The sequence below is a fragment of the Neoarius graeffei genome, chromosome 10 (assembly GCF_027579695.1).
Source record: "Neoarius graeffei isolate fNeoGra1 chromosome 10, fNeoGra1.pri, whole genome shotgun sequence".
NCBI lineage: Eukaryota > Metazoa > Chordata > Actinopteri > Siluriformes > Ariidae > Neoarius > Neoarius graeffei.
In genome coordinates, this window is record NC_083578.1 from 92934273 (window position 1) to 92959421 (window position 25149).

The following is a 25149-nucleotide window of genomic DNA, read 5'->3' on the forward strand; positions in this document are numbered from 1 at the left end:
GTACAACAAGAAGACCCAATGCCTCAGTGCATAACCATGAATGTCTCTGTACCCCATTCCAAGACGGAGGTCATCTGTTGAGTCAGGATCCACTCTGAATACCCAGGTACCACCTGCAAGCAGAGGCTAGTGGAGAACAAATTCTGGATGAAGGGACTAATAAAGGATGTTTTCTCTTGTCCTGTTCATTCTGTGCCCAAAGGTGCACATTAAGATGTCTCCCTAGTGGCCTTGGTTATTCCACTCACTTCCTGTTTGAACAATATATAAACCACATAGACTTCTGAGTAATGCAAAGGCTTGCAGATGGCTAGCCATACTTATAAGATTTGAGTTGAACAAAGTGCAAAAAAACAGTCAAGAGGGGGTTCTGAACAGCCAGGTGAGACATCCTTCAGGACTTAGGCTGATAGGGTTCATTGAGAGTGCCACCCTTAGTGTAGCTAGTAGGAGATGCGCTATCCTCCAGAAAGCAGTGAGGCAGAGCAATCTCTTTCTCCACAAGGCACTGAGGCAGAATTATCTCTTCCTCCACAAGGCAGTGAGATGAAGCGATTGCTTCCTTCACAAGGCATTGAGGTGGAGTGATCTCTTCTGCATAGCTAAGGGATGGTGCAACATCCATGGCATGGCATGAAAGCAGAGCAACAGCCACTGCATCGCCAATGGGAGAAGCAAAGTCCAAGGCATAGCCAGAGAGAGGAGCAATATCCTCTGCATAGCAAGAGGGGGACACAGCATACACTGCAATGCAGGTGGAGGAATGATGTCCTCAGCAGAGCAAGGAGGCAGGGCAATCTCCAAATTGGGGCAAGAAGCAGAGCAATGTCTGAAGTGGGGTAATGAAGGTGGTAGGTGGTTCTAGCCAGGTCTAGAGCCCCATCTTCAAAAGATTTCCTGAGGGGATTCATGCCATCAAGCCATTCCCATGTGACTCTGACCCAATTTCTCCTCTTGTCCCCTCCCCTGACCCAATCTCCCCCTATATTTTGCCTTGTGTGGCTATTTGTATTATGTTTAGACTGTTTTGACTCTGTTTTTGCCATTAACTATTATTTATATGGATCTTTATTTTGTCTCCAGGAGCCCCTTGTTATAATGAGTCTTAATGGCTAATATGTCATTTTCTAAATGCATTAAAAATGAAAAATATTTAAGACCTAGATTTACAGAATTAGACTAATACAATTCACTAATAAATATGTGTAGTAGCTTTCTGAATGTAGTAAAAAATTCAGGCTCAGAATGTCAGCAAGCAGAGCAGTGTATAATTTCTAAAGGCAAGATTTGCTTTACATGACTGAATAGAAGTGTGTCGGTGTGTCGGTGACTCACACCATCATCGTGATTTTCTCCTGAAATGAATCAGAATCCAGGGTTGCCAAATCTCATCCCACATCCGTCACCCACTCACTGCACCCACGGCCTCCGCTTCACCCATTTTACTTTATTTTCTGCCAAAAGACGACACAGAATTCAACACTAATCCTCATACAGGCTTCTGTCTGGAAAAACCTCAGTATGAGCAGAAACCTGGTGATGCGAGTCATTATCTGAATTATGTGGGGTTTGGAATAGGGAAAAAAATCCATAATTTTCAAACACATTATTATAGCCTTTAGATTTGTTCTTGAAAAAAAAAATCTATGATTCTGGAACTTGTTATTATAACTTCATTAAAATGTCTTCAATTGCAAAATATCTCATTATGGATTTTTATGACTAATGTCAGTCCTGCACACTGTGGCACATGCACCTGAAGGTGTGCCTCGGGCTGCGCAAGTGCCAAGTGGACTCCAGCATGCACGCTGTGAACAAGGCGCACCTGAACTCAATTAGAGAACATTTGGTTTGCCTATTTAAGGACTGCACTGATACAAGTGCAGCACGAAGTATTATGCTACGTTAAGTATGCATTACCGAGCCTTTCAACCCTTGTTCTTGTTTTCCTGGTTTCTCAATTCTTGTTCCTGTTTCTAGTTCTCGCCCTTGCCTAGCCTCCGACATACTGTTTGCACCTCGACCAACCCTTTGCCTGTTTCTCGTTTCTGATCCTGCCTGCTGATTTGGACTGTTTGCTTTTGTGTGTGTTTTATGCACTTTGTAGACATATTGCACTGTATTAAATTGAACACTTCTGCACATACATCCACCTCCCTTGCATACCTGGCAGAATACTTCGCCATACAATGGATGTAGCAGACATGTTTCAGTAAGCGATTCCATGCCACTTCCGGGTTTCCCTGTCCCTGCCACTAGCCTCGTATTTCCGCCGACATACCGATGCTTATCCTCCTACACCCTACGATGGAGAGTATCACCCATGTGGATTCAGCATCCAGTGTCCTCGATGATGACTTCCAAGAGCCCAAGCCAACCGAACCCATCTGAGTAAGCTTCATACTAACATTCATTGTGGGATGAGCATGCAGATGGGTGGACCACCTGAGTCGGGTTGAACACCCGTGCCTTCGAAACTCACAGACTTTCTTTGCCATGCTCAAGTTTATTTTCAAGTTATTAGAAAAGGAGGAACCCCAGGAAAATTTTTGGGGAGGGGCAATCATGCTAGTGGTCGATGCAGCCAAGGAGGCCATTGCTCTAGAGCACCTCCTAAAGGCAACCACTCCAGTGGCTGACTCAGCTGAGGAGATTGTCGCTCCAGAGCTCCCCCCAGTGGCTGATATAGAGACAGCAGAGGAGGCTGTTGTTCCTGAGCCCCTCTTGGAGGTTGTCTCTTTTGAGCTGGTTTCTCAGCCAGAACCAGCACCTGAATTAATGCCTGAACCCGTGTCTGTATCAGAATCCATGCCTGAACCTGTGCCAGCATCTGTTCCTGTTCTCATGCCAGCGTCTGTTTCCGTGCCAGAACCAGTGTCTGCTCCAGAGTCAGAGCCAGAGTCAGCACCAGTGTCTGCTCCAGAGGTGGAGCCAGAGTCAGAGCCAGAGCCTGCGTCAGGGCCTACTCCAGTGCTGGATCCTGCATCAGGACCTGCATCAGAGTCTACTCCAGAGCCCGCATCAGGGTCTACTCCAGAGTCAGTGTCAGAGCCTGCGTCAGAGTCTACTCCAGAGCCAGTGCCAGAGCCAGCATCAGAGCCTGTGTCAGAGGATGTTGGAATGACCTCTGCCTTAGCCAGCCACAAAGACATCTGCGCCGTCCCACCACCACCCGGCCACGAAGACATCTGCGTTGTTCTGTCGCCGAGTCCTAACCAGAATCAAAGCAACATGCTGACAGAGCTTGAGCCTGTACCTGAGCCAAGTCCAGAGTCCAAAAGTGAGCCAAGTCCTGAGCTCGAATACAGCCTGGGGCCTAAGTCGAACCTTGCTTCCTGCTCTGAGCCCAAGACAGCTCCAGAACTCCTACCTGAGTCATCTCCAGAGCTCAAGCCCAGCCCTACATCCAAGCCAGATCCAGAACTCCAGCTTCAGTCATCTCCTGAGCAGGAGCCAGAGCATGAGTCATCTCCTGAGCTCAAGTCTAGCCATACGTCCAAGCCAGTTCTGGAACTCCAGCTCAAATCATCTATAGAGTTCGAGCCCGAGTCCAGTCCAGAGCCCAAGTCATCTACAGAGCTCAAGCCCGAGTCCAGTCCAGAGCCTGAGTCATCTCCAGAGCTCAAGCCCAAGTCCAGTCCTGAGCCAGAGCTTGAGTCTGAGTCCAGTCCAGAGTCCACCTCATCTTCAGAGCTTGAGCCCACATCTAGTCCAGAGTGCAAGTCAAGTCCCAAGGTCAAGCCTACTCCTAGCCAAGAACCCAAGTCGTGTCCAGAGCTTGAGCCCGAAACCCCACTGGGACCAAGTATGATGGATTTTCGCTCCCAGAGGGAGCTCTTTGGGAGGGGGTTCTGTCAGTCCTGAGCGCTGTGGCACGTGCACCTGAAGGTGCCCCTCAGGCTGTGCGTGTGCCTAGTGGACTCCAGCATGCACACTGTGAACAAGGCACACCTGAACTCAATTAGAGAACATTTGGTTTGCCTATTTAAGGACTGCACTGATACATGTGTGGCGTGAAGTATTATACTATTTTAAGTACGCATTACCGAGCTTTTCAACCCTTGTTCTTGTTTTCCTGGTTTCTCAATTCTTGTTCCTGTTTCTAGTTCTCACCCTCACCTAGCCTCTGACATACTGTTTGCACCTCGACCGACCCTTTGCCTGTTTTCTCATTTTTGATCTTGCCTGCCAGGGGCGGCACGGTGGTGTAGTGGTTAGCGCTGTCGCCTCACAGCAAGAAGGTCCTGGGTTCGAGCCCCGGGGTCGGCGAGGGCCTTTCTGTGTGGAGTTTGCATGTTCTCCCCGTGTCCGCGTGGGTTTCCTCCGGGTGCTCCGGTTTCCCCCACAGTCCAAAGACATGCAGGTTAGGTTAACTGGTGACTCTAAATTGACCGTAGGTGTGAATGTGAGTGTGAATGGTTGTCTGTGTCTATGTGTCAACCCTGTGATGACCTGGCGACTTGTCCAGGGTGTACCCCGCCTTTCGCCCATAGTCAGCTGGGATAGGCTCCAGCTTGCCTGCGACCCTGTAGAAGGATAAAGCGGCTAGAGATAATGAGATGAGATGAGCTCTTGCCTGCCAATTTGGACTATTTGCTTTTGTGTGTGTTTTATGCACTTTGTGTACATATTGCACTGTATTAAACTGAACACTTCTGCACAAACATCCGCCTCCCTCACATACCTGACAACTAAAAAAAGTAAATATAGCTGTAGAAGGATTTAAATGGTTTTTAAAACTCACACTAACACCTATGAAGCCCAGCATTAATAAATCATTATAGCTGTGCCTATAGCACTGTGTAGGTTGGTAATGAGCTTTTGTAAACATTTTTATGAATTCTAATAATGTCTCATAAAGCTCAAATAATGTTATCAATTAACATTCATTGATAATTTATAATCATATTATTAGTGTCACTGTTCATATAAGACTAACACCTTATTCACACCAGTGAGTGACAAGAGCGACAGGCAGTCATTCGTTTTCTACATACTGAATGTGCCCAAAATTACATTGCAATTTCACTGATACTTAAATAAAGATTTTCTCAAGTCTACCCAAATTAGTTATGATGCTGTTAAGAAGTGACAAATCCAAACAATTTTCTCAAATGATTTCTCTGACTAATCCTACGGCACATACGGTTTGACATTTCTTCAGTTCCCCACTCACAACTTTAGTTCCTACCTGTAGTTAGTTCTCACTTACTGTTTGAAGCAAAAATGAAAGAACTGTGGTTTCATCTTATCCTGTCATATATGACCTCTCATTAAATGTCTATAGAGATTTTATGAAGAAAAATAAAGTAGCAAATATCATTGGTGCCTCTGGTGAGGGTATGTAGCTAGTACAGTTAGCTTGTTTTGCTAATCTAATCTGAGTATGAAGCCAAGTGCATAACGTAAATCACACTGCTGACATTCAAACTGATTAGTGCATTATTTAATTTGTGTTAAATTAGTTATCTTTAGAAGCTATATTCCTGTGATGTACTTCCTGTTTTCAAATTGTTTGCCACAAGTCTCTTATCAGTGTCTGCATTTAAACTAGAACTTTTTGTTTCTATTTTTAATCAATAATCTTCCACTATTATTTTATTTTTGTTGTATTTTTCACTTTCCCTTCTGCCACATTTTTTCACGAACAATGACAGCAAGTGGAGGCCATCCACTTCGGATCTGCCTTAACATCAACAAATCCTTAAATAAGATATGTAAATCATTCATCATGGCACACCTTCAGCTTGTTCAGTGTGCTGAGTGCAGGATGTTTAGTCATTCTTCCTCTGTCCTTAGTAATAGCTTTATTTGTGATAAGTGTAGATTATTTAGCTCTCAGAGAAGATTACAGCTTTAGAGGTGTGCATCCAGACTTTAGAGAGGGTTAGTGAGACCAAGAGCAGTGTAGTTTCTGTAGGAGGAAGTCTGGATGCCCCAGGTGGAGTTAGCAATCCCCCAACTCTGGCAGTAGAGCCATCACAGCAGGCCAACATAGAATTAGATCATACTGAAAGTACAACCACTGCCAACACCTTTCATCTAAAGCTAGGACTGTTGAATATTAGATTTCTTACATCTAAAGTGTCAATTGTTAATTAACTTATTACTGATCAGGAGTTTAATGTACTCTGTTGAACAGAAGCAATTAAATTACACAAGTATGTAGCATCACCCCTGTCTTATCCATATGGCATTGATCCCAATCAAATTTCACACTGATTATTAAGTACTACTATTGACCTCTAAAGCACTGAATGATCTCACAACACAATATCTGCATGAACTTCTGGTCCTTTATGACCCGCCATGCCTACTTAGATCAAAAGGCGCAGGCTACGGTGGTGTAGTGGTTAGCACAGTCACCTCACAGCAAGAAGGTTCTGGGTTTGAACCCAGCAGCTGGTGAAGGCCTTTCTGTGTGGAGTTTGCATGTTCTCCCTGTGTCTGCATGGGTGTGCTCCGGTTTCCCCCACAATCCAAAGACATGCAGTTAGGTTGACGTGGGTGGCCTTGGGCTGAGGTGTCCTTGAGTGAGGCACCGAACCCCTGACTGCTCCCCGGGCGCTCTGGTGTGGCTGCCCACTGCTCTGAGTGTGTGCATGTGTTCACTGTTTCAGATGGGTTAAATGCAGAGGATGAATTTCACTGTGCTTGAAGTGTGCATGTAACAAATTAAGGTTTCTTCTTCTCTTCTCTTCTATCTGCTGGTACCTCGTATAGTGAAGGCTACATCAGGGGGTGGAGCCTTTTCTTACAAAGCCCCACAGTTATGGAACAGCCTTCCAAGTAGTGTTCAGGACTCAGACACAGTCTCAGTGTTTAAGTCTCGGCTGAAAACGTATCTGTTTAGTCAAGCCTTTTGTTAATTGTCTTTATGAAGTAAAGGTGTAGATCTGGAGGGTCCTCAGACATAGAATGTTTTAGTAAACTGGGATGTATGGATACTGTCAGTCCCCCACTCACTCGGTCACTCGGGTTTGTTTATGGTGTAGTGGCTGCTGCTTTCTGTCCCAGGGCTCCCTCATGACTGTGTTACCTTCTGGCTCTCCTTTTTAGTTATGCTGTCATAGTTAGTCTCACCGGAGTCCCTGCTTGCACTCAGTGCAAAATGTACACTGCTCTTAACCATTATGTGACAACGGACATACCTAACAACCTGTGTTTCTCTCTCTCTCTCTCTCTCTCTCTCTCTCTCTCTCTCTCTCTGTCTCATGATACATGTCACTCCTGAGATACCAGTGATGCTGACCTCTCCTGCTTTCTGGACTTGCCTAATCCATCCTGATACCCTACTTCTGGCTGGAGTTGTCATCACTTTGCTCCTTCAAGGATGGCCCCATATGGACAGCCCCTGATCCATCCTGATGTCCTACTTCTGACTCACCACATCATTCCTGTGTTGGAAAGCCCCATATGGACAGTCTGAAAACATACTTAGAAGACGCTCTGGACACTTGCAGTTTTGCTGCGATGGTTTAGGACTACAATCCCCATGATAACTTTAGGACTGCAGTTGTCATGAACAGTTTTACACTCAAGTCTCCATCAATGAACAGTTGATAACTTCAACAAAACAGACTTCATGTCAAAACTTTAATGAATTTCCTGGTGACACAGTTGTACTTTGTGACTCTATAGGACACAGTTATAGAAGTGAGTTATTTATAATCACACTATCTGTTATCACCCAGATGAGGATGGGTTCCCTTTAGAGTCTGGTTCCTCTCAAGGTTTCTTTCTTATGCCATCTCAGGGAGCTTTTCCTCACCACTGTCACCTCAGGCTTCATCATTGGGGATAAATTTACTAGTTCATACAGTGGGGCAAAAAAGTATTTAGTCAGTCACCAATTGTGCAAGTTCTCCCACTTAAAAAGATGAGAGAGGCCTGTAATTTTCATCATAGGTACACTTCAACTATGAGAGACAAAATGAGAAAAAAAATCCAGAAAATCACATTGTCTGATTTTTAAAGAATTTATTTGCAAATTATGGTGGAAAATAAGTATTTGGTCAATAACAAAAGTTCATCTCAATACTTTGTTATATACCCTTTGTTGGCAATGACAGAGGTCAAGCGTTTTCTGTAAGTCTTCACAAGGTTTTCACACACTGTTGCTGGTATTTTGGCCCATTCCTCCATGCATATCTCCTCTAGAGCAGTGATGTTTTGGGGCTGTCGCTGGGCAACATGGACTTTCAACTCCCTCCAAAGATTTTCTATGGGGTTGAGATCTGGAGACTGGCTAGGCCACTCCAGGACCTTGAAATGCTTCTTACGAAGCCACTCCTTCGTTGCCCGGGCAGTGTGTTTGGGATCATTGTCATGCTGAAAGACCCAGCCACATTTCATCTTCAATGCCCTTGCTGATGGAAAGAGGTTTTCACTCAGAATCTCACGATACATGGCCCCATTCATTCTTTCCTTTACACGGATCAGTCGTCCTGGTCCCTTTGCAGAAAAACAGCCCCAAAGCATGATGTTTCCACCCCCATGCTTCACAGTAGGTATGGTGTTCTTTGGATGCAACTCAGCATTCTTTCTCCTCCAAACACTACAAGTTGAGTTTTTACCAAAAAGTTATATTTTGGTTTCATCTGACCATATGACATTCTCCCAATCCTCTTCTGGATCATCCAAATGCTCTCTAGCAAACTTCAGACGGGCCTGGACATGTACTGGCTTAAGCAGGGGGACACGTCTGGCACTGCAGGATTTGAGTCCCTGGCAGCGTAGTGTGTTACTGATGGTAGCCTTTGTTACTTTGGTCCCAGCTCTCTGCAGGTCATTCACTAGGTCCCCCCGTGTGGTTCTGGGATTTTTGCTCATCGTTCTTGTGATCATTTTGACCCCACAGGGTGAGATCTTGCATGGAGCCCCAGATCGAGGGAGATTATTAGTGGTCTTGTATGTCTTCCATTTTCTAATAATTGCTCCCACAGTTGATTTCTTCACACCAAGCTGCTTACCTATTGCAGATTCAGTCTTCCCAGCCTGGTGCAGGTCTACAATTTTGTTTCTGGTGTCCTTTGACAGCTCTTTGGTCTTGGCCATAGTGGAGTTTGGAATGTGACTGTTTGAGGTTGTGGACAGGTGTCTTTTATACTGATAACGAGTTCAAACAGGTTCCATTAATACAGGTAATGAGTGGAGGACAGAGGAGCCTCTTAAAGAAGAAGTTACAGGTCTGTGAGAGCCAGAAATCTTGCTTGTTTGTAGGTGACCAAATACTTATTTTACCGAGGAATTTACCAATTAATTCATTAAAAATCCTACAATGTGATTTCCTGGATTCTTTCCCCCTATTTTGTCTCTCATAGTTGAAGTGTACCTATGATGAAAATTACAGGCCTCTCTCATCTTTTTAAGTGGGAGAACTTGCACAATTGGTGGCTGACTAAATACTTTTTTGCCCCACTGTATGTTTAAAATCTATTGAATTAATAAACTTCCCCTAGATGTCTGAACAGCTGAGTCACTGGCTGTCTTCAAATGATGAGTAAAGACCTACCTCATGCTGAAGTACTTAAATTAGCACTTTAATTAAAAATGTGTTGTCTGTGTGCTTTTCTTACTATAGTATCCTCCTAAATTAATGAATAAATAAATAAATAAATAAGTTTCCAAACTGATGGTATTCTTAGTTTGTGACCTAGTGAACCAATATAAGGATGGTTTTATTGATAGAGAATTCAAAGTGCTTCTGTAAGTCACTATGGGTCAAGGCGTCTACCAAGTGCCCTCAGTGTAAATGTAAACAACACTAACAGTCGCTACACTCCTACAAAAGACATCAGTGACCTGATGCCTGACAGTGTAAGTGCTGGGTAAGACGGCTGCTCAGTTCAGAGCTCTGACTCATCGGGAGCCGTATAAGCAGTCAAATCAGTTTCATTTATTGCTTCATATTTATTCATTCATTCAAAGAAATCCATTGTGTTTTATTGCTCATTATTTTTAGGCCCACACATCTCTCTTTCTCTCTCCCTCTCTCTCTCTCTCTCTCTCTCTTATTCTTGCCTTTGTTTTTCCATGTTTATTCTATTCTTTTCCTCTCTCTTATTCTGTCTCACTCTCTCTTGCTGTTCTCTCTCTCCCTCTCTCTGCCTTTCAGTTTACCCATTATTCCACTCTTTCCATCTCTCTCTCTCTCTCTCTCTCTCTCTCTCTCTGGCAGTTGGTGATGGTGTTTGGAGGGAGGCAGTTGCTATGATACTGTTGCCATGCCGCTGACTCAGAAAAGCCCACACAGTGACAGGAGGAGGATGTGAATCACAGGCTGTAATGATAAAGAGTGAGACTTTGCTCTCTTTTAATGTTTATTTATTATTATTATTATTATTATTATTATTATTATTGAGGTGTAATATGGCTCTTGTCTTTTTTATGTGGAATTGGGAGTAAATAATTAAATCACTGTACAGGAACTATACTATAGTCAGGTCAAGTCAATTTTATTTGTTTTGTGCTTTTAACAATAGATATTGTCACAAATCTGCTTTACAGAAAAATGAAGATATTAAACATATGAACTAATACATTTAGAAGAAGAAGAAGAGGAAGAGCTTTTATTTGTCACATGTACACAAGCACAGCAAAATTCCTCCTCTGCATTTAACCCATCGAAAGCAGTGAACACACAAGTGAGCAATGAGCACACACACATACCCAGAGCAACGGGCAGCTATGCTACAGTACCCAGGGAGCAGTTGGGGATTAGGGGCCTTGCTCAAGGGCACTTCAGCCATGATATAGGGGGTGGGGAACATGCTGTTGGTTCACTTAACTCCCCTCATATTTTTCCTGCAGGTCCCAGGAATCAAACTGGTGACCCTTTGGGCCCCAGGCTGCTTATCTAACATTCAGGCCATTAATTCGGGATTAATTTATTTATCCCTAATAAATTAATCCCTAATGAACAAGCATGAGGCAATGGTAGCAAGGAAAAGCTCCATGAAATGATACAAGGAAGAAACCTCGAGAGAAACCAGACTCAAAAGGGAACCCATCCCTCATCTAGATGATAACAGATAGCATGATTATAAATAACTCACTTCTATAACGGTGTCCTATAGAGTCACAAAGTACAACTGTGTCACCAGGAAATTCATTATAGTTTAACATGAAGTCTATATTGTTGAAGTTATCAACTGTTCATTGATGAAGAGTCTAAAACTGTTCATGACAACTGCAGTCCTAAAGTTATCATGGTGATTCTCATCCTAAACCATCGTAGCAAAACTGCAAGTGTCCAGAGCGTCTTCTAAGTGTATCTTAAGACTGTCCATATGGAGCCATCGTCCACAGGAGCAAAGTGATGAGAACTCTAGCCAGAAGTAGGGCATCAAGATGGATCAGGAGCTGTACATATGGAACCATCCTCAAAGGAGCAAAAGGATGAGAACCTCAGGCAGATTTAGGGCATCAGGATGGATCAGGCAGGTCTGGAAAGCAGGAGAGGTCAGCATCACTGGTATCTCAGGATTGACATGTGTAATTCAGCAGAGAGAGAGAGAGAGAGAAACCCAAGTGAATGATTGGGGGGGGGGGGGCAACAGCATCCATACATCCCAGTTTATCAAAACAATCTATGTCTGAGGACCCTCCAAATCAATTCCTTTACCAAATAAAACACTATTAACAAAAGACTTGACTAAAGTAATATATTTTCAGCTGAGACTTAAACACTGAGACTGTCTCTGAGTCCAGAACATTACTTGGTAGGCTGTTCCATAACTGTGGGGCTTTGTAAGAAAAGATTATACTCCCTGCTGTAGCCTTCACTATTTGAGGTACCAACAAATAGCCTGCACCTTTTTATCTAAGTCTGTGTTTTGGGGCTTAAAAGACCAGAAGTTCACTCAGGTACTGTCATATAAGACCATTCAGTGCTTTAAAGGTCAATAGTAGTATTTTATAATCAATGCGGAATATGATTGAAAGCCAATGAAGTGTGGATAAGACAGGGGTGATGTGGTCATATATTCTAGTTCTAGTAAGGACTCTCACTACTGCATTCTGGACTAACTGGAGCTTGTTCATGCTCCTCCTGGAACATCCAGACAGTAAGGCATTACAATAATCAACCTAGAGGGAACAAAAGCATGAATTAATTTTTCTGCATCATGTAATGCCATTATATTTCTTATCTTAGCAATATTTCTGAGATGAAAGAAAGCTATCTGGGTAATGTTATCAATATGAGTTTCAAATGAAAGACTGGAGTCAGTGATCACCCGAGGTCTTTTACTGCTGTATGTGAAGAAACAGAAAGGCCATCCAGAGTTATTCTGTCATCAGAAAACCTACATTTAGCTGCATGTGGTCTGAGTACAAGTACATCAGTCTTGTCAGAGTTAAGCAGAAGGAAGTTAATAAGCATCCAGTGTCTAATGTCCTTTACACATTCCTCAATTCTATTAAGCTGGTGTCTCTCATCAGGTTTTACAGAAACATACAACTGTGTGTCATCAGCATAACAGTGGAAGCTAATACCATGTTTATGAATAATATTACCCAGAGGTAGCAAATTTACTTCAGTCATCTGGGTGGCCGGTGACTTGATTTGATATCTTCTGCCAGACGGGCCAGGCAAACATGGCCATCTTAAGGTAATCCCCTGGTAGGCCAGTGTCCCTTTCAGGGACAGCTCTGAGGGTTGTGCGAGGCCAACCAACCTTGCATTTCACGTCAGGCTCCCAGCATAGAACTCTGGCAGTGGGATGCTTGTGCCGCATCATGTGGCTACATAGTACTAGGTGCCTCTTCCTTATCATGCACAAAAGTCAGCATAGGTTTCCATACAGTTGGTCATTTGACCAATGATCATGCCATGAGACATTTAGGATTTTATGCAGCATATACATGCCATTGAGGGACTTTTCCTGGGTTTTGGTCAATGACCAGGATTCCAAGCCATACAGGAGTATAGACTCTACTGATGCTTTGAAAACTTTAATCTTGGTTTCTCTAGACAGTGGGGAAGTCCCGATTTTTGACAGAGAGTTGAGGAAACCCCATGCTTTGGCCTTCTGGCAGTTGATGTCACGAGGGGTATTTGTCTAGCTGCCAAGGTATTAAAAGTTATCCACTTTCTCTCTGGCTGAGTTGTCAAGGGCACAGAGGAGGGGTTGGTCAATTGAAGGATTGAAGTGCATCCATTTGGTTTTACTTGCATTTAATGGAAGGTCAACTGCCTGAGAAGCCAGCTGAACCTGGTGAAGAAGTGCCTTGGCAGAACTGATGGTATCTTCAAGAAGCACAATGTCATCATTGAAGTCGAGGTCAACAAGGTGGACTGCAGGGTAGTGTGAACTACATATGCGCTTAAGTGTCAGGGATGCATGGTGTACTCAAGCATAATGATGAAAAGCAAGGGGCTAGTGGATTCCCTTGAAGTACAGTGGTGCTTGAAAGTTTGTGAACCCTTTAGAATTTTCTATATTTCTGCATAAATATGACCGAAAACATCATCAGATTTTCACACAAGTCCTAAAAGTAGATAAAGAGAACCCAGTTAAACAAATGAGACAAAAATATTATACTTGGTCATTTATTTATTGAGGAAAATGATCCAATATTACATATCTGTGAGTGGCAAAAGTATGTGAACCTTTCCTTTCAGTATCTGGTGTGACCCCCTTGTGCAGCAATAACTGCAACTAAACGTTTCCAGTAACTGTTGATCAGTCCTGCACACCGGCTTGGAGGAATTTTAGCCCGTTCCTCCGTACAGAACAGCTTCAACTCTGGGATGTTGGTGGGTTTCCTCACATGAACTGCTCACTTCAGGTCCTTCCACAACATTTTGATTGGATTAAGGTCAGGACTTTGACTTGGTCATTCCAAAACATTAACTTTATTTTTTTAACCATTCTTTGGTAGAACAACTTGTGTGCTTAGGGCCTTTGTCTTGCTGCATGACCCACCTTCTCTTGAGATTCAGTTCATGGACAGATGTCCTGACATTTTCCTTTAGAATTCACTGGTATAATTCAGAATTCATTGTTCCATCAACGATGGCAAGCCATCCTGGCCCAGATGCAGCAAAACAGGCCCAAACCATGATACTACCACCACCATGTTTCACAGATGGGATAAGGTTCTTATGCTGGAATGCAGTGTTTTCCTTTCTCCAAACATAACGTTTCTCATTTAAACCAAAAAGTTCTATTTTGGTCTCATCCGTCCACAAAACATTTTTCCAATAGCCTTCTGGCTTGTCCACATGATCTTTAGCAAACTGCAGATGAGCAGCAATGTTCTTTTTGGAGAGCAGTGGCTTTCTCCTTGCAATCCTGCCATGCACACCATTGTTGTTCAGTGTTCTCCTGATGGTGGACTCATCTCATCTCATCTCATCTCATTATCTCTAGCCGCTTTATCCTTCTACAGGGTCGCAGGCAAGCTGGAGCCTATCCCAGCTGACTATGGGCGAAAGGCGGGGTACACCCTGGACAAGTCGCCAGGTCATCACAGGGCTGACACATAGACACAGACAACCATTCACACTCACATTCACACCTACGGTCAATTTAGAGTCACCAGTTAACCTAACCTGCATGTCTTTGGACTGTGGGGGAAACCGGAGCACCCGGAGGAAACCCACGCGGACACGGGGAGAACATGCAAACTCCGCACAGAAAGGCCCTCGCCGGCCCTGGGGCTTGAACCCAGGACCTTCTTGCTGTGAGGCGACAGCGCTAACCACTACACCACCGTGTCGCCGATGGTGGACTCATGAACATTAATATTAGCCAATGTGAGAGAGGCCTTCAGTTGCTTAGAAGTTACCCTGGGGTCCTTTGTGACCTCGCTGACTATTACATGCCTTGCTCTTGGAGTGATCTTTGTTGGTCGACTACTCCTGGGGAAGGTAACAATGGTCTTGAATTTCCTCCATTTGTACACAATCTGTCTGACTGTGGATTGGTGGAGTCCAAACTCTTTAGAGATGGTTTTGTAACCTTTTCCAACCTGATGAGCATCAACAACGCTTTTTCTGAGCTCCTCAGAAATCTCTTTTGTTTGTGCCATGATGCACTTCCACAAACATGTGTTGTGAAGATCAGACTTTGATAGATCCTTGTTCTTTAAATAAAACAGGGTGCCCACTCACACCTGATTGTCATCCCATTGATTGAAAACACCTGACTCTAATTTCACCTTCAAATTAACTGCTAATCCTAGAGGTTCACATACTTTTGCCACTGACAGATATGTAATATTGGATCATTTTCCTCAATAAATAAATGACCAAGTATAATATTTTTGTCTCGTTTGTTTAACTGGGTTCTCTTTATCTACTTTTAGGACCTAAAATCTGATGATATTTTAGGTCATATTTATACAGAAATATAGTCAAGTTTATTTGTATTGCACTTTTAACAATAGACATTGTCCCAAAGCAGCTTTACAGAATCTGAATGACTTAAAACATGAGCTAATTTTATCCCTAATCTATCCAATGATGAAGCCTGTGGCGATGGTGGCAAGGAAAAACTCCCTCAGACGACATGAGGAAGAAACCTCGAGAGGAACCAGACTCAAAAGGGAACCCATCCTCATTTGGGCAACAACAGACAGCATGACTATAACATTAACAGTTTTAACATGAAGTCAGTTTCGTTGATGTTATAAATTCTTCATTGATGGAAACTTGAGTGCAAAACTGTTCATGGCAACTGCAGTTCTAAAGTTAGCAAGTCAACTGTAGTCCTCAAAGCACAGATGATTAAATGTGTAAAAAAAGAGGCTTTAAAAAGCACACGTTTAAAATGTGTAAAAAAAAAAGAGGTTTTAAAAAGCACAGATGTTTAAAATGTGTAAAAAAGAGGTTTTAAAAAAGCACAGATGTTTAAAATGTGTAAAAAAAAAGAGGTTTTAAAAAGCACAGATGTTTAAAAGGTGTAAAAAAGATGTTTTAAAAAAGCTCAGATGTTTAAAATGTGTAAAAGAAAAAAATTAAAATGTGTACAACAACCATTTTTTTAAAATACGAATGGAACATTTAAGTATGGCAACAACAAAAATTGTAAGGGGGGGGCGCTGTTGTTTATTTGCTCTCTGAGGGGGGGCTGACTCTCCCACACTCTGAAAACCCCTGCCATACCAGATCGGTCGGGGCCCGGGTTAACAATGACCGCTTCTGGTACTATTGGTCAACAGGGTGCCAGTGGAAAGTGTGCTACTGTTGCGCCAAAACAGAGAAGGAGAAAGAGAGGGGGGAGGCATGTGAGGAGAGAGCGTGAAAGATGGAAGGGAAGGAGCTTAGAATTGAGGGTAGGAACACTGAATGTGGGAACATTGACTGGCAGAGCGAGAGAGTTAGCAGGTATGATGGAAAGAAGGAAGTTGGACATTTTGTGTGTGCAGGAGACGAGGTGGAAAGGAAACACGGCCAAGAACATTGGAGATGGATGCAAGTTGTTTTATTATGGAGTGGATGGAAAGAGAAATGGTGTTGGTATTGTTTTGAGGGGAGAGTTGGTCAACAGTGTGATTGATGTGAAGAGGGTGTCAGATAGAGTGATAGGCATGAAGTTGGAGATTCAAGGAGTGGTAATCAATGTTGTGTGTGCGTACGCCCCACAGGTTGGATGTGAGAATGAAGAGAAAGAGTCTTTCTGGGAAAAGATGGATGAAGTGGTAGAAAGTATACAGAGGGAGGAGCGCGTGCTGATACGAGCAGATTTCAACAGACATGTTGGCGAGGGAAACAGAGGAGATGAGGACATGATGGGCAGATATGGTGTAAGAGAGAGAAATGTGGAAGGGAAAATGGTGGTTAATTTTTCAAAGAGGATGAATTTGGCAATAGTCAATACATACTTCAAGAAGAAAGAGCAGCACAGGGTGACGTTTAAGCATGGAGGAAGATCTACACAGGTGGACTACATACTCTGCAGAAGGGGTAACCTGAAGGAGATTGGAGACTGTAAAGTGATGGCAGGGGAGAGTGTAGCTAGACAACATCAAGTGGTCGTGTGCAGGATGAGCCTGAAAGTGAAAAAGAGGAAGCGTGAAATAGTGGAGCTGAAGATTAAGTGGTGGAAACCAAAAGAGGTTGAACATCAGAAGGAGTTTAGGGAAGAAATGAGACGAGCATTGAGTGGTCATGGAAGTCTGACAGAAGATTGGGATACTACTGCTGTACTAGTAACAGAGGCAGCAAGGAAGGTGCTAGGGTGGTCATCGGGAAGGAGGAAGGAAGACAAGGAGACATGTTGGTGGAACAAAGAAGTGCAGGAAATTATAAAAGAGAAGAAGCTAGCAAAGAAGAATTGGGACGATCAGAGAGACGAGGAAAGCAGGCGGTTATACAGAGAGACAAGAAAGAAGGCAAAAAGAGCGGTGGCGAAGGCGAAAGCAGATGCATACCAGGGGTTGTACGAAAGACTGGAGACCAAAGAAGGAGAGAAAGACCTGTACAGACTAGCTAGGCAGAGAAACAGGGAAGCGAGGGGTGTACAGCAGGTAAGAGTTATGAAAGATGCAAATGGAAATGTGCTGACAAACAAAGAGAGTGTATTAAGAAGGTGGAAAGAATACTTTGAGGATTTATTAAATGAGGAGAATCCAAGAGAGAAAAGGTCAGATTCATTGGAGACAGCAAATCAGGAAGCAGAGTTGGTTAGTAAGGATGAGATGAGGGCAGCCATGAAAAGAATGAAGACTGGGAAAGCAGTCGGACCAGATGGTATCCTGATTGAGGCTTGGAGATGTTTGAGTGAGACGGCTGTGGAGTTCCTAACGAGATTATTTAATGAGATCCTAGAGAATGAGAAAATGCCGAATGAATGGAGAAAGAGTGTGCTAGTCCCAATGTACAAGAATAAGGGAGATGTACAGAGCTGCAGTAATTACAGAGGAATAAAATTGATGAGCCACACCATGAAGTTATGGGAAAGGGTATTGGAGGCGAGATTGAGAAGAGAGGTAGCAATCTGTGAACAGCAGTACAGGTTTATGCCAAGGAAGAGCACGTCGGATGTGATTTTTGCTTTAAGAATATTAATGGAGAAGTACAGGGAAGGCCAGAGAAAGCTACATTGTGTGTTTGTAGACCTGGAGAAGGCATACGATAGAGTGCTGAGAGATGAGTTATAGTATTGTATGAGAAAGAGTGGAGTGAATGAGAAGTATATTAGAGTGGTGCAAGACATGTATGAGAACAGTGCGGATGATATTGTGATATTGTGATATGTGGTGAAAGTAGAAAGGAGGTTGAGTTGGGTTTGGAGAGATGGAGGGATGCATTGGAACAAAGAGGAATGAGGATGAGCAGTAGCAAAACAGAATACATGTGCATCAATGAGAATGGGGATGAGAGTGTAGTGAAGATGCAAGGAGTAGACGTAAAGAAAGTTGATGAATTCAAGTACCTGGGGTCAACTGTACAGGAAAATCGGGGCTGCGATAGTGAGGTGAGAAAGAGAGTGCAGGCAGGGTGGAGCAGGTGGAGAAGGATTTCGAGAGTCATGTGTGATCGGAAAGTCCCAGCAAAAGTGAAAGATAAGATGTATAAGACAGTAGTGAGACCAGCTGTGATGTATGGATTGGAGACCGTACCCTTAACGAAGAGACAGGAGGCAAAGTTGGAGGTGGCAGAGTTGAGGATGTTAAGGTTTACAATGGGAGTGACGAGGTTGGACAGGATAAGGAACGAGCACATCAGAGGGACAGCACATGTGGAGAGCTTGGGAATGAAGCTAAGAGAGATGAGACTGAGATGGTATGGGCACATCCTGAGAAGAGATGCAGAGCATGTTGGAAGGAGAATGTTGAGGATGGAGCTGCCAGGCAAATGAAAATGAGGAAGGCCAAAGAGGAGATACATGGATGTGGTGAGAGAGGACATGAAAGTAGCAGGTGTGGTAGAGAAGGATGCGGAAGACAGGGAGCAATGGAGATGAAAGATCCGCTGTGGCGACCCCTAATCAGGAGCAGCCAAAAGAAGAAGAAGAAGAAGAAGACAATTCTAAAGGGTTCACAAACTTTCAAGCACCACTGCATGTCCAAGTTGTTGGTGAATTCCCCCGTTTCACCATCAGGAGTAACAACAATGGCATAGTTGTCCACATACATTATCTTGATGGATTCTATCAAGGCCAGAGGGATTCCGTACACATGAAAGATCATAAACATGGTATCATGTTTGATAGAATCAAATGCCTTTTTAAAGTCTAAAAAGACAACAACTCCCTCCTTTTGGTGGTTCATGAGCTCTTCAATGATGCCTCAGAGAGCTAGGATTTGCGAGATAGTAGAGCACAGTTTTTGAAAGCCATTTGGGGGGGGGGGGGCGCAGGAAGTCCTCCATTACAGTCCTGATTTTTGTTATTAGGGTGGAGAGATATGTTGACCTAGCAGCACTAAGAGTTTTACTATACTTCAGGAAGCTCTCCTTCCATGCTAATTGGAACACTACCAATTTTGTTTGATACCATTTATGTTCTAATTTTCGAGTGGTCTGTTTTAAGGTGTGAGTGTAATCATTATACCAGGGTGCTAGGTTTTTTTTTTTCGCTCTAATCATTTTTCTTTTCAGTGGAGCTACATTATCTAAAGTATAGCAGAATGTTGAGTCAAAGCATTCAGTTGCCTGATCAAGTTCTGTGGGGTCTGATGGTGATCCAAAGTTCATAACTCTGGGAGACTGTTGATAAAATTTTGTGCAGTAGTTGATGTGAATGTATGCTTGATGCAGTAGATCCAACTGACTTGACTTGAACTGAATTACCTGCAACCTCATCATAAACATTAACATCTGGTGTTTGCAAAACAATATCTCAAGAAGCCTGAGGCACTCTGGAAAAAAAAACCTGCTGTGGACTGATGAAGTAAAAATGGAATTATTTGGCCATAATCACTGAAGGTATGTTTGGGGAAAAGAATTTGATGAAAAGAGTAGCTTTCCAACTGTTCATCATGAGGGTGGATCTGTTACACTTTGGTGCTATGTGACAGCCAGTTGCACAGAAAACACCACATGGGTTAGATGGAAGAATGGATTCCAAGAATCAGCAATTTCTGGAAGCAAATGTGATGCAGTCAGTGAAGAAAGTGAAGCTGTACAGAGACTGACTTTTACAACAGGACAACAATCCAAAATATACCTAAAAATGTGCCATTATTTTACCTTTGGAATGGCACGCACAGTACTCTAAACATCACTGAACATCTGTGGATAGATACATTATATGGCCAAAGTATGTGCACCACTGATCATCACACCCATATGTGTTTGTTGAACATCTCAGTCCAGATTTACTCCCTCTTTGCTGTTATAATAAGTTCCACTCTCCTGGGAAAGCTTTTCTCTAGATTTTGGGGCATGGCTGTGGGGATTTGTGTTCATTCAGTTACAAGAGCATTAGTGAGGTCAGGCACTGATGTTGGGTGAGGAGGTCTGAGGTGCAGTCGATGTTCCAGTTTATCCCAAAGGTCTTCAGTGTTCAGAGTTCAGTCAGGGCTTTCAAGCTGATATCTGCCAAAGGAGACATTACAAAGTTCTGACGTAGAAGGGTGCCCAAACTTTGCACATGATACAAGTTATTCCATCCATCCATTATCCATAACCGCTTATCCTGTACAGGGTCATGGGAAAGCTGGAGTTTATCCCAGCTGACTATGGGTGAGAGGCAGGGTTACACCCTGGACAAGTCGCCAGGTCATCACAGGGCTGACACATAGACACAGACAACCATTCACACTCACATTCACACCTACGCTCAATTTAGAGTCACCAGTTAACCTAACCTGCATGTCTTTGGACTGTGGGGGAAACCGGAGCACCTGGAGGAAACCCACGTAGACACGGGGAGAACATGCAAACTCCGCATAGAAAGGCCCTCGCCGGCCACGGGGCTCAAACCCAAAACCTTCTTGCTGTGAGGCAACAGTGCAAACCAGTACACTATGGAATAACTGTGCATTAATTAATAGTGTTTATACCTTTTCACTACAAAAATCAACTAAATATGTAATTTGACTAGGGGTGCACAAAGTTTTGTATACAATAATATTTGACTGAAATTGCTGCAGTGTTTTTCAGTATAATAGACTCTTTGCAGTATGATGTCCCATTAAACAGCTTTGCACTAAAGTACAGGACAGAGTGCAGTTATTGCGAACACACTGCATTCAGAATGTTATAAATATTATTTACAGTAAAAACCACTGTGAGTTATTTCTGAAAGCTGAACATTAGCTTTAAATGTAATTTACTTCATTAGTTACTTAGTTAGTTAGCATATTAATGTAGTTTTTTTACTACATTTACTACCTTTATTACTTTTATTCCCTTTTTAGGCACCTTTTTGTCATGTGTTTGAGTGTATGTGTTAATGTTGTGTGTAAGGAGAGCAGCAAAGTAAGAATTTCATTGCATTGTCTGAACCTCTGTGTTTTTACTATGCATATGACAATAAACTTCTTGAATCTTGAATCTTGAATATTTTCACAACTAGTTGACTACTGAGCAAAAAGAGTGGAACAAAGTTTTAAAGGCTGGTAAACAGACACGTTTTCTCATATTGCTTCAGTGACATTATCAGTACAGACCTGATCAACACACTGAGACTTTACATACTTTATGGTTTGTTTCTGATATTAAAATTTTTGTCATTCCATTTAGCAAACTTTCTAGCCTCCCCTACATATTACATGATTGTTGCTATGGTTATGCCTTGGAGGGAGTTCCCAAACTGTACTATTCCTTAAACTGCTATGATTTCTAGTTGTTGCCATAGTTACAGAGGAACCAAATTATTGATTTAGAGTCCTGATGTATAATAGAAAGCAAAATAATAACCATCACACGTGGCCACGGTACACCAGCCGCAATCTCACTGTTCACAGTGATCAGGTCATTATTAAAAATTGTTTAATTAATATTAGCGATCACAAGTTCTCACATGATCATAAAGTTGTTTTTATAAGATGGTTTATTAAAAATTATCCTGATATTGATTTAGAAAAACAGATCAATGTCTCTGTGGAACAAATTTATACATTTCCAAAATTATTCACTCGCTGATTCACTCTTGCGGTATTTGCTTTGGATGTGACCTTGTGTGTGTGTGTGTGTGGCTGGTTTATATTTTACTTCATCTGAGTCTTTAGTAATGCTGAAATGCTTACAAACATTTTGCAGAGTCACCAGGAGATAAATATGAGGGAGTGCATACGCTAATGTATGAAACACAAATTCATACACAGGTATGTGGAAAGAAATCTGGATCACTTCCATGTGGGAAAGGGATCATGTCAAATCATCAACAATTCCATCCAGCAAACTAAAGTACAGAGAACAAATCTTTGGAAGATCCGTCATTCAAACTCAGATCACTCGGAGCGCCACTACTCTTGAAGTAGCTCTCTCTCTTTGTCAAAGTTCATAAGAGAAAAAAAATCACAGATTGTTCCATCATGTTCCTGAGAAACTGTAAAGAAGTGTAAACTCCTCTGTTCTGAAGAGTCAGAAAACGTACAGCTTCACCTCTGTCTGTTACACAGTGCTGACATTGGAGACTCCTTCCAGAAACCACACACACACACACACACACACACATTTCTCCCTGGAAACTTCACCACATGTTTTGTAATCTTTATCTGAAGTATCCACTGTACAAGTCCCTGTGAATGAGCTGTTACTATAGAAACCATAAGATATCAGAGTGAGAGCATTAATATAAACCTGCACTACTGTCAGAGCTGCTGTTAGAGAGAATTGATCAACACCTTCTGACCAATCAGACTCCAGAACTCAGCAGTGACAGTGGCATGACTACCATGTTTGTGGAGGAATTAAAGTCTTTATGAATCTCATCAGAGATATTTAGAACAAAAATTATTGTCCGGTTAAAAAAAGTCCAAGGGGTGGAGTCAAACCTGATCCAGCTCCTCCTACCAGAGTCGGAGTTGAGCCAAAATAATCCAGGGGGTGGAGTGTGTTCCAGGCTGGATGACTGGATGAGAGTGTTTAATGTGCTGCTTTAGCGCTGTAGAGTGTTGTGTGGGTTTTGGTTCTGCAGTGAGGACTGTCTCAAGAAGTGAGACAGAAGCTTATAATTCCACACTCGATAACACTAATAATATCTCAAGGTTTACAAACAGCCCATTTTCCAGCTGTACACTGAAGACAGACTGGAACACAGCTCGTCAGTTGGTCATTGGTGTGACTCATGTGGATGAGTGACGATTGTCCACACTGTTCGCACTGCGCTGTAATGCTTCAACACACCACACAGCAACGGTGTAAACTGGAACCCCAACTGTGATCCACACACATGTGCACTAACAACTATCATTATCATTTCTGAGTGGCAGCCTGTAGCCATCTGTCCATTAATAAGCACATGCTGGAAAATGAACGATGTCATCATGATGAGTCACATGTGTAGGACGGAGTGAAACAGAAAGGATGAGTGTCACAGGAACAAATGGATAAATGGTCAGTGTGTGTTTGTGGTTTTTGTATTCTTTTAATCTGAATCAGACATCTGAGGACTCTTCATTCCTTTTTTATGTTTACTTTTTATTTAGTAGTTATTAAATATAAAATTAAATTTTGAGGGCGGCACGGTGGTGTAGTGGTTAGCGCTGTCGCCTCACAGCAAGAAGGTTCTGGGTTCGAGCCCCGTGGCCGGCGAGGGCCTTTCTGTGCGGAGTTTGCATGTTCTCCCCGTGTCCGCGTGGGTTTCCTCCGGGTGCTCCGGTTTCCCCCACAGTCCAAAGACATGCAGGTTAGGTTAACTGGTGACTCTAAATTGAGCGTAGGTGTGAATGTGAGTGTGAATGGTTGTCTGTGTCTATGTGTCAGCCCTGTGATGACCTGGCGACTTGTCCAGGGTGAACCCCGCCTTTCACCCGTAGTCAGCTGGGATAGGCTCCAGCTCGCCTGCAACCCTGTAGAACAGGATAAAGCGGCTACAGATAATGAGATGAGAGATGAGATGAAATTAAATTTCTCCTCAGATCAACCAGTATGTTGTACTTTACCTTATTGTATACTTTATTACTATATACTGTTATAATGTACCTACTTAATTATATATTATATATACTGCTATATATACACTAACTTAATATTTATATATTAATATAATATTATACATCGTATACTATCACACTATTACATATACTATATGTACTGAGATATACTTTAACTATGCCTATCATGTAATATACTATGCTTTTTATCTACCATATACCACTAAACACATTGCACATGTATGTAACTGTCCACAAAGTATTTGCACTGCTCATTACACACTTATTTGCACTGTGACTGGTTACTGCCAACTGCACTACCTCACTACCTCCCACACTGAGAGCTGTATATTCTATTACTTGCTCTTATTGGTAATGTTTTATTTCTTTGGTATTTTGTATTTTAGTATTTTATACTATTTCCTTGTATAATGCTATTCAGTTTTGTATTAATCTTGTGCAATGCGGAAATGTTACTGGATACCTTGAATTTTTCTCTGGGATTAATAAAGTATCTATCTATCTATCTATCTATCTATCTATCTATCTATCTATCTATCTATCTATCTATCTATCTATCCATCCATCCAACCATCCAACCATCCAACCAACCAACCTCTGGTGTTTATCTGTGCGTGAAATCTGAAAATGGAACCAAAAGCTACCTGTGTTATGAGAGCTAACAAAAATAAAACCACAAAAAGTATTTCTGTAAAATATGGAATACTGTGAGAATATGGAATGGTTTGTGAATATGGAATCCTGTGACAGTATGGTATGCCATGTGAAGATGGAATCCTGTGTGAATATCCAATCATAAATAGTTTTCAGAACTCAAAAACAATACACTTATCACTGTTAATTAGTTGAATGTGTTTACATATTAAACACTCAGTCCAAAACTAAAAGAAATAAAAATAAAGATACCTTTAAAATAAAATGTAACGGAAACCAACAGAAGTAAACACTAAAATGAAATGTTTAAAATTAATTTATTATAAATATAAGAGCTAATTAAAAACACCCCAGAAGTACAATGAGTTCAGCGTTATAACTGTTTATTTGATTTAAATGTTAATATTGACTCAATTAACACTAACGACACTGTTCACATCCCCACGGCAGCATCAATGTGTCAGTGGTTCACGTTAG